At 37.8% G+C, this 16,743-nt stretch overlaps 1 non-coding gene across 1 annotated transcript; it reads left to right on the top strand.

The window, feature by feature from the left end:
- The first annotated feature begins 16,061 nt into the window (after positions 1–16,061).
- LOC115030121 (U6 spliceosomal RNA) lies at positions 16,062–16,169 on the top strand. Its single transcript, XR_003835749.1, has one exon. It is a non-coding gene; the product is annotated as a U6 spliceosomal RNA (small nuclear RNA).
- Positions 16,170–16,743: the final 574 nt, after the last annotated feature.

Here is a 16,743-nt window from a genome sequence, read left to right as displayed (position 1 = left end):
ACTTGTATCTAGAGACAAGTGGGGGGTATAAAAATGAGTTCAGAAATGGGTGGTTGAATCCAGATTAGTAAAGTATACCAAATTAAAGGATTTGGATTTGATCCTGGAGGCAATAGTGAACAAGCAAAGGGAATGACATTGCTCAATGTTAGAAGTGGTTGTAGTCTTGGGAAGGATTCTAGTAGCCTACATTATTCATGCAACCATCAATAAATAATCCACAAAAGAAAACTTTACTAGAGCATTTAAGTGTTTGTTTATGGGAACTATGCAGAGGAAAGATTATAAAAACCAGAGGTAGTAGATGACTTCAAGGAAACAGGAACAACCAGGCACAAAAGGGATGAGGCATATATGAATTCAGAGAGACTATGATACCATGCACAATTCCTACACAGGTTCATGCCATAAAAAATCTCAACACTGAAGAGGGGAAGTGGACACAAAGTCACACCTCTAATCAAAAAGCTGTATGCAATTGATACTGACTCGAAAAATCAAGGCTTTTTTCCTAATGGAATGTTACTGTATATATCAATTACAGTCCAGGAGCCCCATGCATAAGAGTAGAGGAGTAGTTGGCCAACTTCTTCTTTGTATTTGCGTGTTTGTGTGTGTGTGTGTGTGTGTGTGTGTGTGTGTGTGTGTGAGATTTTTTAACCTTATTGATTCTGCTTGTTTTCTTTGATCTTCTATTTTGTGGGAGCATATATAGGTGTTTTCCTTTTTCCACTAAGAGACAAAGAGAAAGTACATGAAGGAAAATAAGTAGAGTAGTGGGAAGGATCTGGCAGGAGCAGGGAGAGGGTAAAGAATTTGGTCAAAATATATTATATGAAAAAATTGAAGAGAAAAACATTTGAGTTCAGGTTCAAGAAAAAAATCATTTATAAATTCTGACTACCTAAGGATTTAGACTTGATATCTCTACTAAGTAAACAACAAAGGGGCACCTAGCTCAGTGACTTTTACATAGTAGTCATTCAGTAAATACCCCCAAATCCATTAATATGAGTGACATGGCTATATGAGAAAAAAAATAATAAGGCAGCTACTAGTTTGTATGAGCTATAAAAGACCCACAGTTAGACATTGTCTCCCTAGTACTTGCATATGTAAAGTGAATTCTATACTTAAGAAAATAAAGAAAGCAGAGTTTAAATGCCTCTACTTTAAGTCCTCAAGTGGCTCCCTGCTGAGATCAGGGTTAGGCTTCAAATTACCAACTAAGGCTAACAACATTGTCTGTGGTGTTGTCCTACATTGTTTTCCCATCCTTATCTCTTAATAACTCCAAATACAAAACATATATCTCTACAGTTCACAAAACAGCCCTAGATGAGTGTCAACCTCAGTGGAACCTTATACTTGCTCTGTTACCTGTATTGTGTTAATTCCTCTGGAAATAGCTTCCCATGTTAATCAATTATTGAAGCTGTATGTCTTTAAGATTGGAAACTTTGTAGAAATAGAATTTAGTATGGTGATGTTTAGACTGTAGAAATGAGTCAATACTTGGAGCTGTTCTTATGTAAACCACTGGTTTATCCAGTCCTAATGAGTGAGTGATGCTTTAAAAGCAAGGGCAAACCTGGAATTACATTTGAAATACCAAAAGATAGAATTATAAATAGACAGAATTTTAGTGCAGTTGCCTGAGCATATAGATATGATCAAAATAAATTCTAGTCCGGCCGGCCCAGGAGGGCTTTGCCTGAGCATCTGCGGAAGACATCTTGGATTCTGGACTCCACCTAGACTACACAGGTGAGAGTGTGGACTACAGAAGCTAACAGCATTTGAGACAGGTCCTGTTTTGGGCCTTCATCTTCTGCCAGGAGGCAAGTCTGAACGCCAGATATCTGTGCATCATCCCTGAAAGAGGAGACCCTGCCTGCAGAGAGTGCTCTGACCACTGAAACTCAGGAGAGAGCTAGTCTCCCCAGTCTTCTGGTAGAGAATAACAGAATCAGGAGAGGAACAAGCTCTAACCAGAGACAACTATAACAACTGACTCCAGAGTTTGCCAGATTGCGAAAGGCAGACATAAGAATATTACTAACTTGTATCTTATATCTCGGGTATACTAAGTTTCTGGGCTAATATCCACTTATCAGTGAGTACATATCATTTGAGTTCTTTTGCGATTGTGTTACCTCACACAGGATGATGCCCTCCATGTCCAAACATTTGCCTAGGAATTTCATAAATTCATTCTTTTTAATACCTGAGTAGTACTCCATTGTGTAATTGTACCACATTTTTTGTATCCATTCCTCTGTTGAGGGACATCTGGGTTGTTTCCAGCTTCTGGATATTATAAATAAGGCTGCTATGAACATAGTGGAGCATGTGTCCTTCTTACCGGTTAGGACATCTTCTGGATATATGCCCAGGAGAGGTATTGTGGGATCCTCCGGTAGTACTATGTCCAATTTTCTGAGACTACCATATCCAGGGATCCATCCCATAATCAGCCTCCAAACGATGACAACATTGCATACACAAGCAAGTGTTTGCTGAAAGGACCCTGATATAGCTGACTCTTCTGAGACTATGCCAGGGCCTAGCAAACACAGAAGTGGATGCTCACAGTCAGCTATTGGATGGATCACAGGGACCCCAATGGAAGAGTTATAGAAAGTATCCAAGGAGCTAAAGAGATCTGCAACCCTGTAAGTGCAACATTATGAACTAACCAGTACCCCAGAGCTCTTGACTCTAGCTGCATATGTATAAAAAGATACATAGTAGGCCATCACTGGAAAGAGAGGCCAATTGGACATGCAAACTTTATATGTCCCAGTACATGGGAATGCAAGGGACAAAAAGTGGGAATAGGTGGGTAGTGGAATAGGGGGGAGGGTATGGGGGACTTTTGGGATAGCATTGGAAATGTAATTGAGGAAAATATGTAATAAAAAAAAAAGAATATTACTAACAAAATCCAAGACCACTCACCATCATCAGAACTCAGTACTCCCACCTCACCCAGTCCAGGGCACCCCAACATACCCGAACACCTAAACCCGGATTTAAAGGCATATCTCATGATGATGGTAGAAGACATCAAGAAGGTCTTTCATAACTCACTTAAAGAAATACAGGAAAACACTGCTAAACAGTTTTAAGTCCTTATAGAAAAACAGGAAAACACATCCAAACAGATGATGGAAATGAATAAAACCATACTATACCTAAAAAGGGAAGAAAACAAAATAAAGAAAATCCAAAGTGAGGCAACTCTGGAGATGGAAACCTTAGGAAAGAAATCTGGAACTATAGATGCAAGCATCAGCAACAGAATACAAGAGATGGAAGAGAGAATCTCAGGTGCAGAAGATTCCATAGAGAACATCGGCACAATAATCAAAGACAATGCAAAATGCAAAAAGATCCTAACTCAAAACATCCAGGAAATCCAGGACACAATGAGAAGACCAAACCTACAGATAATAGGAGTAGATAAGAATGAAGATTTTCAACTCCAAGGGCCAGCAAATATCTTCAACAAAATTATAGACGAAAACTTCCCAAACCTAAAGAAAGAGATGACCATAAACATACAAGAAGCCTACAGAACTCCAAATAGACTGGACCAGAAAAGAAATCCCCCTGACACATAATAATCAGAACAACAAATGTACTAAATAAAGATAGAATATTAAAAGCAGTAAGGGAAAAATGTCACGTAACATATAAAGGCAAGCCCATCAGAATTACACCAGATTTTTCACCAGAGACTATGAAAGCCAGAAGATCCAGGACAGATGTTATGCAGACACTAAGAGAACACAAATGCCAGCCCAGGCTACTGTACCCAGCCAATCTTTCAATTACTGTAGATGGAGAAACCAAAGTATTCCACGACCAAACAAAATTCACACATTATCTTTCACTGAATCCAGCCTTTCAAAGGATAATAACAGAAAAATAAAAAAAACCAAAAAACAAAACAACAATACAAGGACAGAAACCACACCCTAGAAAAAACAAGAAAGTAATCCTTGAACTAACCTAAAACAAGAAAGTAATCCTTGAACTAACCTAAAACAAGAAAGTAATCCTTGAACTAACCTAAAACAAGAAAGTAATCCTTGAACTAACCTAAAAGAAGACCTCTACAAGAACAGAATGCGTACATTAACAACAAAAATAATAGGAAGAAATCAAAATATCACTTTTTGCAGATGATATGATAGTATCATCACCCTTCTCATCAACACCTTTCTCAATAGTCACAAATAGTATAAAATACCTTGGTGTGATTCTAAGTAAGGAAGTGAAAGATCTGTATGATAAGAACTTCAAGTCTCTGAAGAAAGAAATTAAAGAAGATCTCAGAAGAGGGAAAGATCTCCCATGCTCATGGATCGACAGGATCAATATAGTAAAAATGGCTATCTTGCCAAAAGCAATCTACAGATTCAATGAAATCCCCATCAAAATTCCAACTCAATTCTTCAAGGAATTAGAAAGGGCAATCGGCAGATTCATTTGGAAAAACAAAAAACCTAGGACAGCAAAAAATCTTCTCAAGGATAAAAGAACCTCTGGTGGAAACACCATGCCTGACCTAAAGCTGTACTACAGAGCAATTGTGATAAAAACTGCATGGTACTGGTATAGCAACAGAGAAGTAGACCAATGGAACAGAATTAATGACCCAGAGATGAACGCAAACACCTATGATCACTTGATCTTTGACAAGCGAGCTAAAACCATCCAGTGGAAAAAAGACATCATTTTCAACAAATGTTGCTGGCACAACTGGCGGTTATCATGTAGAAGAATATGAATTGATCCATTCCTATCTCCTTGTACTAAGGTCACATCTAAGTGAATTAAGGAACTCCACATAAAACCAGAGACACTGAAACTTATAGAGGAGAAAGTAGGGAAAAGCCTCAAAGATATGGGTACAGGGGGAAAATTCCTGAATAGAACAGAAATGGCTTGTTCTGTAAGATCGAGAATCAATAAATGGGACCTCATAAAGTTACAAAGCTTCTGCAAGGCAAAAGACACTGTCAATAAGACAAAAAGACTACCAACAGATTGGGAAAGGATCTTTACCTATCCTAAATCAGATAGGGGACTAATAGCCAATATATATAAAGAACTCAAGAAGGTAGACTCCAGAAAATCAAATAACACCATTAAAAAATGGGGCTAAGAGCTGAACAAAGAATTCTCACCTGAGGAATAGCAAGTGGCAGAGAAGCAGCTGAAAAAAATATTCAATATCCTTAATCACCAGGGAAATGCAAATCAAAAAACCCTGAGATTCTACCTCACACCAGTCAGAATGGCTAAGATCAAACTTTCAGTTGACAGCAGATGCTGGTGAGGATGTGGAGAAAGGGGAACACTCCACCATTGTTGGTGGGACTGCAAGCTTGTACAACCACTCTGGAAATGAGACTGGCCGTTCCTCATAAAACGGGACATAATGCTACCTGAGGATCCAGCAATACCTCTCCTGGGCATATATCCAGAAGATGTTCCAACCGGCAAGAAGGACACATGCTCCACTATGTTCATAGCAGCCTTAGTTATAAAAGCCAGAAGCTGGAAAGAACGCAGATGTCCCACAACAGAGGAATGGATACAGAAAATGTGGTACATTTACACAGTGGAGTACTATTCAGGTATTAAAAAGAAGGAATTTATGAAATTCCTAGGCAAATGGATGGACCTGGAGAACATCATTCTGAGTGAGGTAACCCAATCACAAAGGAACTCACACAATATGTACTCACTGATAAGTGGATATTAGCCCAGAAACTTAGGATACCCAGGATATAAGATACAATTTGCTAAACCCATGAAACTCAAGAAAAACAAAACCAAAATGTGGACACTTTGCCCCTTCTTAGAATTGGCAACAAAACACCCATGGAAGGAGTTTCAGAGACAGTTTGTAGCTGTGACAAAAGGATGGACCATCTAGAAACTGCCATATCTGGGGATCCATCCCATAATAAGCTTCCAAATGCTGACACCATTGCATACACTAGCAAGATTTTGCTGAAAGGACCCAAAGTTGTCTCTTGTACAACTATGCCGGTGCCTAGCAAACACAGAAGTGGATGCTCATAGTCAGCTATTGGATGAATCACAGGGCCCCCAATGGAAGAGCTAGAGAAAGTAACCAAGGAGCTAAAGGGATCTGCAACCCTAAAAGTGGAACAACATTATGAACTAACCAGTACCCCGAAACTCTTGACTCTAGCTTCATATGTATCAAAAGATGGCCTCGGCGACCATCACTGGAAAGAGAGGCCCATTGGACTTGCAAACTTTATATGCCCCAGTGCAGGGGAATGCCAGGGACAAAAAGTGGGAGTAGATGGGTTGGGGAGTGGGGGGGGGGAGGCTATGGCGACTTTTGGGATAGCATTGGAAATGTAAATGCGGAAAATACATAATAAAAATATTTAAAAACAATAATAGGAAGCAACAATTATAAACATAACCCAACATTTTGCTGCTTATAGGAAACCCATCTCAGTGAAAAAGATAGTATCTATCTCAGAGTAAAAGGCTGGAAAAAAAATTTCTAAGCAAATGGTCTAAAGAAACAACCTGGAGTAGACATTCTAATATCTAATAAAATCAACTTCCAACCCAAAGTCATAAAAAAAGATAAGGAGGGGCACTTCATACTCATCAAAGGTAAAATCTTCCAAGAGGAACTCTCAATTCTGAATATCTATACTCCAAATACAAGGGCAGCCACATTCATTAAAGAAACTTTAATAAAGTTCAAAGCACACATTGCACCTCACACAATAATAGTGAAAGACTTCAACACACCACTTTCACCAATGGACACATCATGGAAACAGAAACTCAACAGGGACACCGTGAAACTAACAGAAGTTTTGAAACGAATGAATTTAACTGACATCTACAGAACATTTTATCCTAAAACAAAAGGATATATCTTCTTCTCAGCACCTCATGGTACCTTCTCCAAAATTGACCACATAATTGGTCACAAAACAAGCCTCAACAGATACAAAAATATTGAAATTATCCCATGCATCCTATCAGATCAACATGGATTATGGCTTATCTTCAATAACAAAATAAATAATAGAAAGCCAGCATTCACATGTAAACTGAACAACACTCTACTCAAAGATACCTTGATCAAGTAAGGAATAAAGAAAGAAATTAAGGTCTTTTTGGAGTTTAATGAAAATTAATCCACAACATACCCAAACTTATGGGACACAATGAAAGAATTTCTAAGAGGAAAACTCATAGCTCTGAGTGCCTCCAAAAAGAACCTAGAGAGAGCACACAAAAGCAGCTTGACAACACACCAAAAGCTCTAAAACAAAAGGAAGCAAATTCACCCAAGAGGAGTAGATGGCAGGAAATAATCAAACTCAGGGGTGAAATCAACCAAGTGAAAACAAGAAGAACTTTTCAAAGAATCAACCAAATGAGGAAATGGTTCTTTGAGAAAATCAACAAGATGGATAAATCCTTAGCAAGATTCACTAGAGGGCATGGGGAAAACATCCTAATTAACAAAATCAGAAATGAAAAGGGACACATAACAGCAGATCCTGAAGAAATCCAAAACACCATCAGATGCTTCTACAAAAGGCTATACTCAACAAAACTGGAAAACCTGGATGCAATGGACAAGTTTCTAGAAAGATACCAGGTACCAAAGTTAAATCAAGATCAGGTTAATGATCCAAACAGTCCTATATCCCCTAAAGACAAAGAAGCAGTCATTAACAGTCTCCCAACCAAAAAAAAAAAATTAAAAAATCCCAGGACCAGATGGGTTTAGTGCAGTGTTCTATCATATCTTCAAAGAAGATCTAATCCCAGTTCTTCACAAACTATTCCACAAAATAGAAGCAGAAGGTACTCTACCCAACTCATTCTATGAAGCCACAATTACTCTGATACCAAAACCACAAAAGGACCCAACAAAGATAGAGGACTTCAGACCAATTTCCCTTATGAATATCGATGCAAAAATACTCAATAAAGTTCTTGCTAACAGAACCCAAGAACACATCAAAATAATCATCCATCCTGACCAAGCAGGTTTCATCCCAGGGATGGAGGGATGGTTCAATATATGGAAATATATCACCGTAATCCAGTATATAAACAAACTCAAAGACAAAAACCACGTAATCATCTTTTAGATGTGGAGAAAGCATTTGACAAAATCCAACACCCATTCATGATAAAAGTCTTGGAAAGATCAGGAATTCAAGTCCCATACCTAAACATGATAAAAAGTAATCTACAGCAATCCAGTAGCCAACATCAAAGTAAATGGTGAGTAGCTGGAAACAATCCCACTAAAATCAGGGACTAGACAATGCCCACTTTCTCTCTGCCTATTCAACATTGTACTTGAAGTCTTAGCCAGAGCAATTCGACAACAAAAGGAGATCAAGGGGATACAAATTGGAAAGGAAGGAGTCAAAATATCACTTTTTGCAGACGATATGATAGTTTATATAAGTGACCCTAAAAATTCCACCAGAGAACTCCTAAGCCTGATAAAGAGCTTCGATGAAGTAGCTCAATATAAAATTAACTCAAACAAGTCAATGGCCTTTCTCTACACAAAAGATAAACAGCTGAGAAAGAAATTAGGGAAACAACACCCTTCTCAATAGTCACAAATAATATGAAATACCTTGGTGTGACTCTAAGTAAGGAAGTGAAAGATATGTATGATAAGAACTTCAAGTCTCTGAAGAAAGAAATTAAAGAAGATCTCAGAAGATGGAAAGATCTCCCATGCTCATGGATTGGCAGGAACAATATAGTAAAAATGGCTATCTTACCAAAAGCTATCTACAGATTCAATGCAATCCCCATCAAAATTCCAACTCAATTCTTCAACGAATTAGAAAGGGCAATCTGCAAATTCATCTGGAATAAAAAAAAAAACCCTAGGATAGCAAAACCTCTTCTCAAGGATAAAGGAACCTCTGGTGGAATCACCAGGCCTGACCTAAAGCTGTCCTACAGAGCAATTTTGATTAAAAACTACATGGTACTAGTATAGAGACAGACAAGTAGACCAATGGAATAGAATTGAAGACCCAGAAATGAACCCACACATCTATGGTCACTTGATCTTTGACAATGGAGCAAAACCCATCCAGTTGAAAAAAGACAGGATTTTTAACAAATGGTGCTGGCACAACTGGTGGTTATCATGTAGAAGAATGTGAATTGATCCATTCCTATCTCTTTTTACTAAGGTCAAATCAAAGTGGATTTAGGACCTCCACATAAAACCAGAGAGAGTGAAACTTATAGAGGAGAAAGTAGGGAAAAGTCTCGAAGATATAGGTACAGGGGAAAAATTCGTGAATAGAACAGCAATGCCTTATGCTGTTAGATAGATAATCAACAAATGGGACCTCATAAAATTGCAAAGCTTCTGCAAGACAAAAGACACTGTCAATAAGACAAAAAGACCACCAACAGATTGGGAAAGGATCTTTAACTATCCTAAATCAGATAGGGGACTAATATCAAATATATATAAAGAACTCAAATAGGTGGCCTCCAGAAAATCCAATAACCCCTTCAAAAATGGGGCTCAGAGCTAAACAAAGAATTCTCACCTGAGGAATACCAAATGGCAGAGAAGCACTTGAGAAAATGTTCAACATCCTTAATCATCAGAGAAATGCAAATCAAAACAACCCTGAGATTCCATCTCACACCAGTCAGAATGGTTAAGATCAAAAATTCAGGTGACAGCAGATGCTGGTCAGGATGTGGAGAAAGAGGAACACTCCTCCATTGTTGGTGGGATTGCAAGCTTGTAAAACCACTCTGGAAATGAGACTGGCCGTTCCTCATAAAACTGGACATAATACTACCAGAGGATCCGGCAATACCTCTCCAGGGCATATATCTAGAAGATGTTCCAACCGACAAGAAGGACACATGCTCCACTATGTTCATAGCAGCCTTAGTTATAATAGCCAATTGCTGGAAAGAATGCAGATGCCACTCAACAGAGCAATGGATACAGAAAATGTGGTACATTTACACAATAGAGTACTATTCAGCTATTAAAAAGAATGAATTTATGAAATTCTTAGGCAAATGGATGGACCTGGAGGGCATCATCCTGAGTGAGGTAACCCAATCACAAAAGAACACACACAATATGTACTAACTGATAAGTGGATATTAGCCCAGAAACTTAGAATACCCAAGATATAAGATACAATGTGCTAAACACATGAAACTCAAGAAGAACGAAGACAGACGTGTGAACACTTTGCCCATTCTTAGAATTGGGAACAGAACACCCATGGAAGGAGTTACAGAGACACAGTTTGGAGCTGAGACAAAAGGATGGACCATCTAGAGACTGCATATCCGGTGATCCTTCCCATAATCAGCCTCCAAACACTGATACCATTGCATACACTAGCAAGATTTTGCTGAAAGGACCCAGATATAGCTGTCTCTTGTGAGACTATGCCGGGGCCTAGCAAATACAGAAGTGGATGCTCACAGTCAGCTATTGGATGGATCACAGGGCCCCCAATGGAGGAGCTAGAGAAAGTACCCAAGGAGCTAAAGGGATCTGCAACCCTATAGGTGGAACAACAATATGAACTACCCATTACCCCCCAGAGCTCGTGTCTCTAGCTGCATATGTAGCAGAAGATGGCCTAGCCAGTCATCAGTGGAAAGAGAGGCCCATTGGTCATGCAAACTTTATCTGCCTCAGTACAGGGGAATGCCAGGGCCAAGAAAGGGGATGGGTGGGTGGGGGAATGGGTGGGGGACTTTGGGAATAGCATTGGAAATGTAAATGAAATGAATTTCTATTAAGAAAATAATAATAATAATTTAAAAACAAATAAATTCTAGTGATTTTTTTGTATGTGTTTATCCCTCAGAAGACAATAAGGCATATGATATATCCAGTGTAAAAATTCCACAGTTACTGTAATGACCTGGAATATATTCTTCCATTTGAAATATTCCATGTAATAGTTTTAGGTTCCATTCATGATATTTTAAAATATACCACAGCAATGAGTCAACTTATTTAACTATTTACCCTTCATGGTAAATTTTAAAAGATATATCATACATTTAAACCGAAATACCAAAATTGGTACATTTAAAACTATGCACCATGTACTTCCACATAGGTAATTTCTTTACCACATAAGAATCTCTGATTATATATTAGCAACAAAAATTCAATTGTACAGTTATCCAACTAAATTTCCATTTCAGTTAATGAGTATTGTTGTTGCTGTTGTTGTTGTTGTTGTTTTTAGACAGGGTCTCACTATGTATTCTTGGATAGCCTGGGAGTTCTTATGTAGGCCTGGCTGACCCCAAACTCGTAGAGTTCTGTCTGCCTCTGCTTCCTGAGTGTTAGGATTTAAGGTGTGCCACACCATTCTATGCAATTGTTAATACTTTATCTAGTCATTTGAGAGCTACTTTGGAAAAAATGCTCAAATATGTTTACTTCTGTCTGTGTATATCAGTGCCACCCTAAAGGGCTTAAAATACTGGCACTTTTAAAGCAATCTTCTTTGTGTTCTCTCATCTACTGCTGCCTCTTTCTGTCTGTTACACTTAGACTAGCAAGAGTCACCATCTTCAAATACAAATAGTCAAGGATGAAATCATATCACCTCTCACTAAGATCCTTACAGTACTTTGCCACCACATTTAATATTAAAAAAAACAAAACAACAACAAAAACGTTTACATTGATTATAAGGTCCTGCATGAACTTCTTCAAGCTTCATGGCCGTGTTCAGAATTCTCAAGAGCTAGTTGCAACTGATTACAGACTAGGCCATAGTCTAGCACCCAGACAACCAGAGCAAACTATGAAAGGTCATCTGAGCAAGTCTCTAGAGAAACAGGAATGAACAGTCATGAAAGTGAGAATTACTACACGGTAACTGGATTATCGTGAGCAAGACAAGAGTTCTTTTATTTGGCCTCAACTGTACCTCTGGAGAGACTTACATAGATAGGTGAACCCCTGATTGTGCCCTCAATCTCACCTCATTTTCCCCTATTCAAGAATGTTGATCTTATAATTGTGCTGTCTTCCTCAACCTTAGTCTCTTGGTTTCTATTCCATTATTTCCTTATAGAAGCATTACAAACTAGTGGTGCATTCCTTTAATCCCACCACCTGGGAGGCAAAGACAGGTAGATCTCCGAGTTCAAGGTCAGCATGGTCTACAGAACAAGTTTCAGGACAGCCAGCGTTACACAGAGATACCCTATCTCAAACAATCATATAGACAAACAAAACAACAACAAAAGAACCTCCCTCAATACAGAACAGAACAGAACAGAACAGAACAGAACAGAACAGAACAGAACAGAACAGAACAGAACAGAACAGAACAGAACAGAACTGAACAGAACAGAACAAAAAGAATAAATTTCATTTTATGCTGTCCTGTATTTGTCAATCTGACCCTATTTCAGCAGGATACATTTCCAAGATCTCAGAAGAGGACTGAAACCACAGCTTACCAAGCACAATCCTAATATTTAGAGTGCCTTTTAATCGTAACTATGTACTTCTTCATCATGTTACAACAGTTGGCTTGAAAAATAACAGAAACACCACTATACATTTATCTTTTCTTTTTCTTTATAACTTCACCTACAGATGATTCAGTCTTTCCATAGATCTTAACACTTTCAGCATATATTTTTCCCTTTATTAATTTGAAAACTTTCACCTTTTCACTTAAAGAACTCTTTTATTGCTTGTCTTTCACACACACACACACACACACACACACACACACACACACACACACACACACACACAGACATACACATACATTTCTTCTATCACAATGTTTGTGGTCAGAGATCATTCTGAAGTAAAATATCACTGAGAATACTATGATGTTGAAGTGATAACTAAGACAGCCACTAAATGATTAGCAGACAGGTTACCTATACAGCATAGATACACTGGACAAAGGGATGATTCATAGCCAGTGATCATCACACTACTTAGAATGGAATACATTTTAAAACGCATGAATTGTATGTTTATATAACATTATATTTAATAATGTTTAGACCATACTGGACCTCCAGTAAGTGAAACTGTGGAATGTAAAAAACCAGGGATAGAGATACCTGTTGCCTTGGTCTCTTCCCCAGTACCATACCTTCCAAGAGTTGTATATCCTTCTGTCTCCATTTATCATCTAGTTTTTTGTTCAAATCATCTGATTAGAGCTTCTGTCCACACCATTACCACTGACCATTATGCTCAAAGTTACCAATGTCACTGAATAGAGAAGCATCCAATAACTTGCTTGTATTTTGATCTTGCTTGGTATTACAAAAGCATTTGATGTAGTTGGCCATACTATCTTCTTTAAAACACCACCTTAATACTGTGGATTCAGTTTTCCTATTATTCCTACTGATCCTCTTCTGCTAGATTTTTCATTTCTAAATTTTTTTCATTCTAGATTTTTTCATTGTCTAAAGGGTTAGGCTGAGATAACATTATCTAGTATATACTTCCTCAGATAATTTTACATCATACAAATTTAATTTCAATAGTATAATAAAGATGATCAAATTTGTATATTTAGTTCATTGTTACTCCCTCTCATCTATGTTTCCATATATGATGCATACCTCAAATTAAACATATCCAAAATGTCTCTTCCACCTATGCACACATATATGATCCAAAAATCTCCACTACTCTCCCCTAATACAAAAATTATTATCACCATACCTATATGATGATCAACCCTAAGTCCATTCAATTATGAACCCCTCTCTCTCTTTCATCAGTCCTACATCCAGAATGCAACGATGTCGATTGTATTTCTTTGACCATTCATCTCTCCTCTCCTTTCACTCATCTATTATATATCTTCCAAGCCACTCTTCCTTCCAGTTTCAAACACACAAACGTGACATTGACCTGCAATCTTTACACCAACTATTTTATCTTCCTCTGAGTTTTCCATAATTTTTTACTTCTGTTTCATGTCATGTATGAATATGTTATTTTATTTATCTATATAAAATCTACAAATTCAGGGCAGTTAAAAATTCCAGCATGTGAGAGGAAACAGCTCTCAACTCTCCATCTCTAGCTGAGGAGCTGTTAGCAGTTGATGATGGGAGAGAGAGAGAGAGAGAGAGAGAGAGAGAGAGAGAGAGAGAGAGAGAGAGAGAGAGAGACCTTTCTATGGTGGTGTGGACACTGATAGGTTATCCATGCACTAGTGGATAAGGACACATCCATGTACATATATGAATTACTAATTGGACTCGGTGGGAAAGCTAGATGAGAGATTAAGGCTGAAACCCTCAGGCTCAAAACAGCACCTAACACAAAACCCTGGCATAAGAACAGAAGTCACAGGAACAAGAGAAAATCTGATTTTTGTTTTTACTAAAACACAAGGTCATATCATGATGGGGATGTTTAACTACTGCTGAGTGGCATCTCATATTCGCTATCTTAAGTAGGAGACCTAGAGTGAGATTTAGGTGATAAAAAATGCCTACAGTTGTGAGAATTGGCATGTTCTGGGGACAGAAAATGACAGAGTCCAGCAGGTTGTCATTGAATATGATGTAAGATACATCCTTGTGGCCAAAGCTTTCTTGATGATTGAAATTGCCCAACATGGGTGTGAGATTCATTAGTGGTTGAAGACACCTAATTATGTTGGTGTGAGACCACTAGGAATCAGACCTTAATTATGCCTAACCACCTGCTCTACTAAAAGTCCAGCCAAAATTCAAGATTCTCCTTGGATTCTCATGATTATCCTACTGCTTCTGGGAACTCAATAGCCAATTTCTGACACCAACAGATGAACTGCCTCCAGAGTAGGTTAAGTGTTAGTCTCCAAAGGTTTGGAAGTGTGAGCTAAAAGTCTCTTGCCTCTGTCACTGAGCTCCAAAATGTTGCATTCTTAGCAAGGTACCTAAATATGCATTAAAAATTGAACACGTCCTCCACATGTTGACACACACGGTGTGTTGAAATTTATACAACCAAGAAACAAGAATCTAATAGGTTTTTACTCTTTTAGTTGGAAGTTGAATATGGAAGCTTGCTAAGCCAATTTAATCTCTTACTTTCTAGAGTCACTATTTGCCTTTATCCTGAGACAAGGAAGTGACTGTAATTATTTAACATTCAAGATATAGGTAAGAGAATTGAGCTGGGCAAAAGAAACCTTGGATGTTAGACACATTATAGTCAACCTGACATTTTAGTTTTGTGAATGTATCTTGTAGACTTCAAACAACAATTATACTAAACTGCTATCTACTACAAAACCTTGCTCTGCCTTGAAATGAAAAATGTCTTTCCAGGAATTCAATTAGTTCCTATATGAAAAGCACTAAAACTAATATGCAGTTTCTAATCATCTCTAAAACACTGAGAAATCCAATAATTTTACTAGACATATATTATTATATCCATTTAGCTTGGTGTGAATTCTCACAAGTCATTGATATACATTGTTTTAACACAACAGCTATGACTTATATCATATGTCTCTTCCAAAGTTTCAAGCCTGACTTCTTGCAATGAACCAGTCCAGCCTGCACAGAGACAATTTGAGGGCCACTTTCCTTTACTGCCATGAGTTCTCCATAGCACACCTGAACAACAGAAAATATCATAAAATATTGTATTCATTGGCTGATCTCTGTGTTGATGAGTTGCACCAGTTTATTAAAGACATGGAGATAATTCATTCATAAATGACAAACACCTTACATAATACATGACCTATAGACATATCCCATAAAAGTTCATTGACAGAAAAAATAGAATTTCATACATATTATCAATTTATGCTCATCAGTGATGGCACACATCTCTAATCCCAGTACCAGAGGCAGAGGCAGGTAGATCTCTGAGTTTGAGGCTAGCCTAGTCTACAGACTGAGTTTCAGGATGGCCAGAGCTGCACACAGAATACATGTCTCAAAAACATCAACTTATGTACCTAATTATTAAATTATGCAACCTAGTGCTCACTTCAGCAGCACATATACTAAAAAATTAGAATGATACAGAGAAGATTAGCATGGCCCCTGCACAAGAATGACACACAAATTGTGAAGTGTTCCATAAAAAAATTATGCAACCTAATTTATTTGATTCAAGAATCTCCTACACATTTTATTTTTTACTCAAATGACATCAAAGTAGTGGTACTGAAAATTAATAACACTCTTAATTTGTCCACATGGAATCAGTCCTCCTTGGGATTTTAGTCAGCTTGGAGAGAGAACAACAATCCTGAGATATATTGTCTGCATTTGCTCATAAATTGGGTTCATAGATGGATGCAAGAGTGAATGGTTGAAGTGATATTAAGGAGCCAAGACTGGAACTGAACCTTGAAAACTCAGTTTGGCAAGACACAAAGGATAATAAGTTGAGGGCATAATACAAGCAAAGAAAGGCCAAGTCATAGAAATCATTGTAGCATGAGATATTAGACAACTAGGAGCTAATTTTGCAAGGCAATAGAAGGGCATTGAGTTCCTGGGTAAAGCATGAAAAGGAATAAAGGACACCAAAGAAAGCAGACAAACAACCAATGTGATTTTGTGGGAAAAAAACTGTGAGATTTAAAAATAATATGGATATATTCTGAACCACTCTATATGATAGACACTACATTAAAAAAAAAAACTATGTTAATC

The sequence above is a fragment of the Mus caroli genome, unplaced genomic scaffold, assembly GCF_978045245.1.
Source record: "Mus caroli unplaced genomic scaffold, Mus_caroli_1 scaffold_5, whole genome shotgun sequence".
In the NCBI taxonomy this organism is placed as follows: Eukaryota; Metazoa; Chordata; class Mammalia; order Rodentia; family Muridae; genus Mus; species Mus caroli.
Note: the sequence above shows the minus strand (reverse complement) of the source record. Positions and strands in the feature narration are given on the sequence as shown.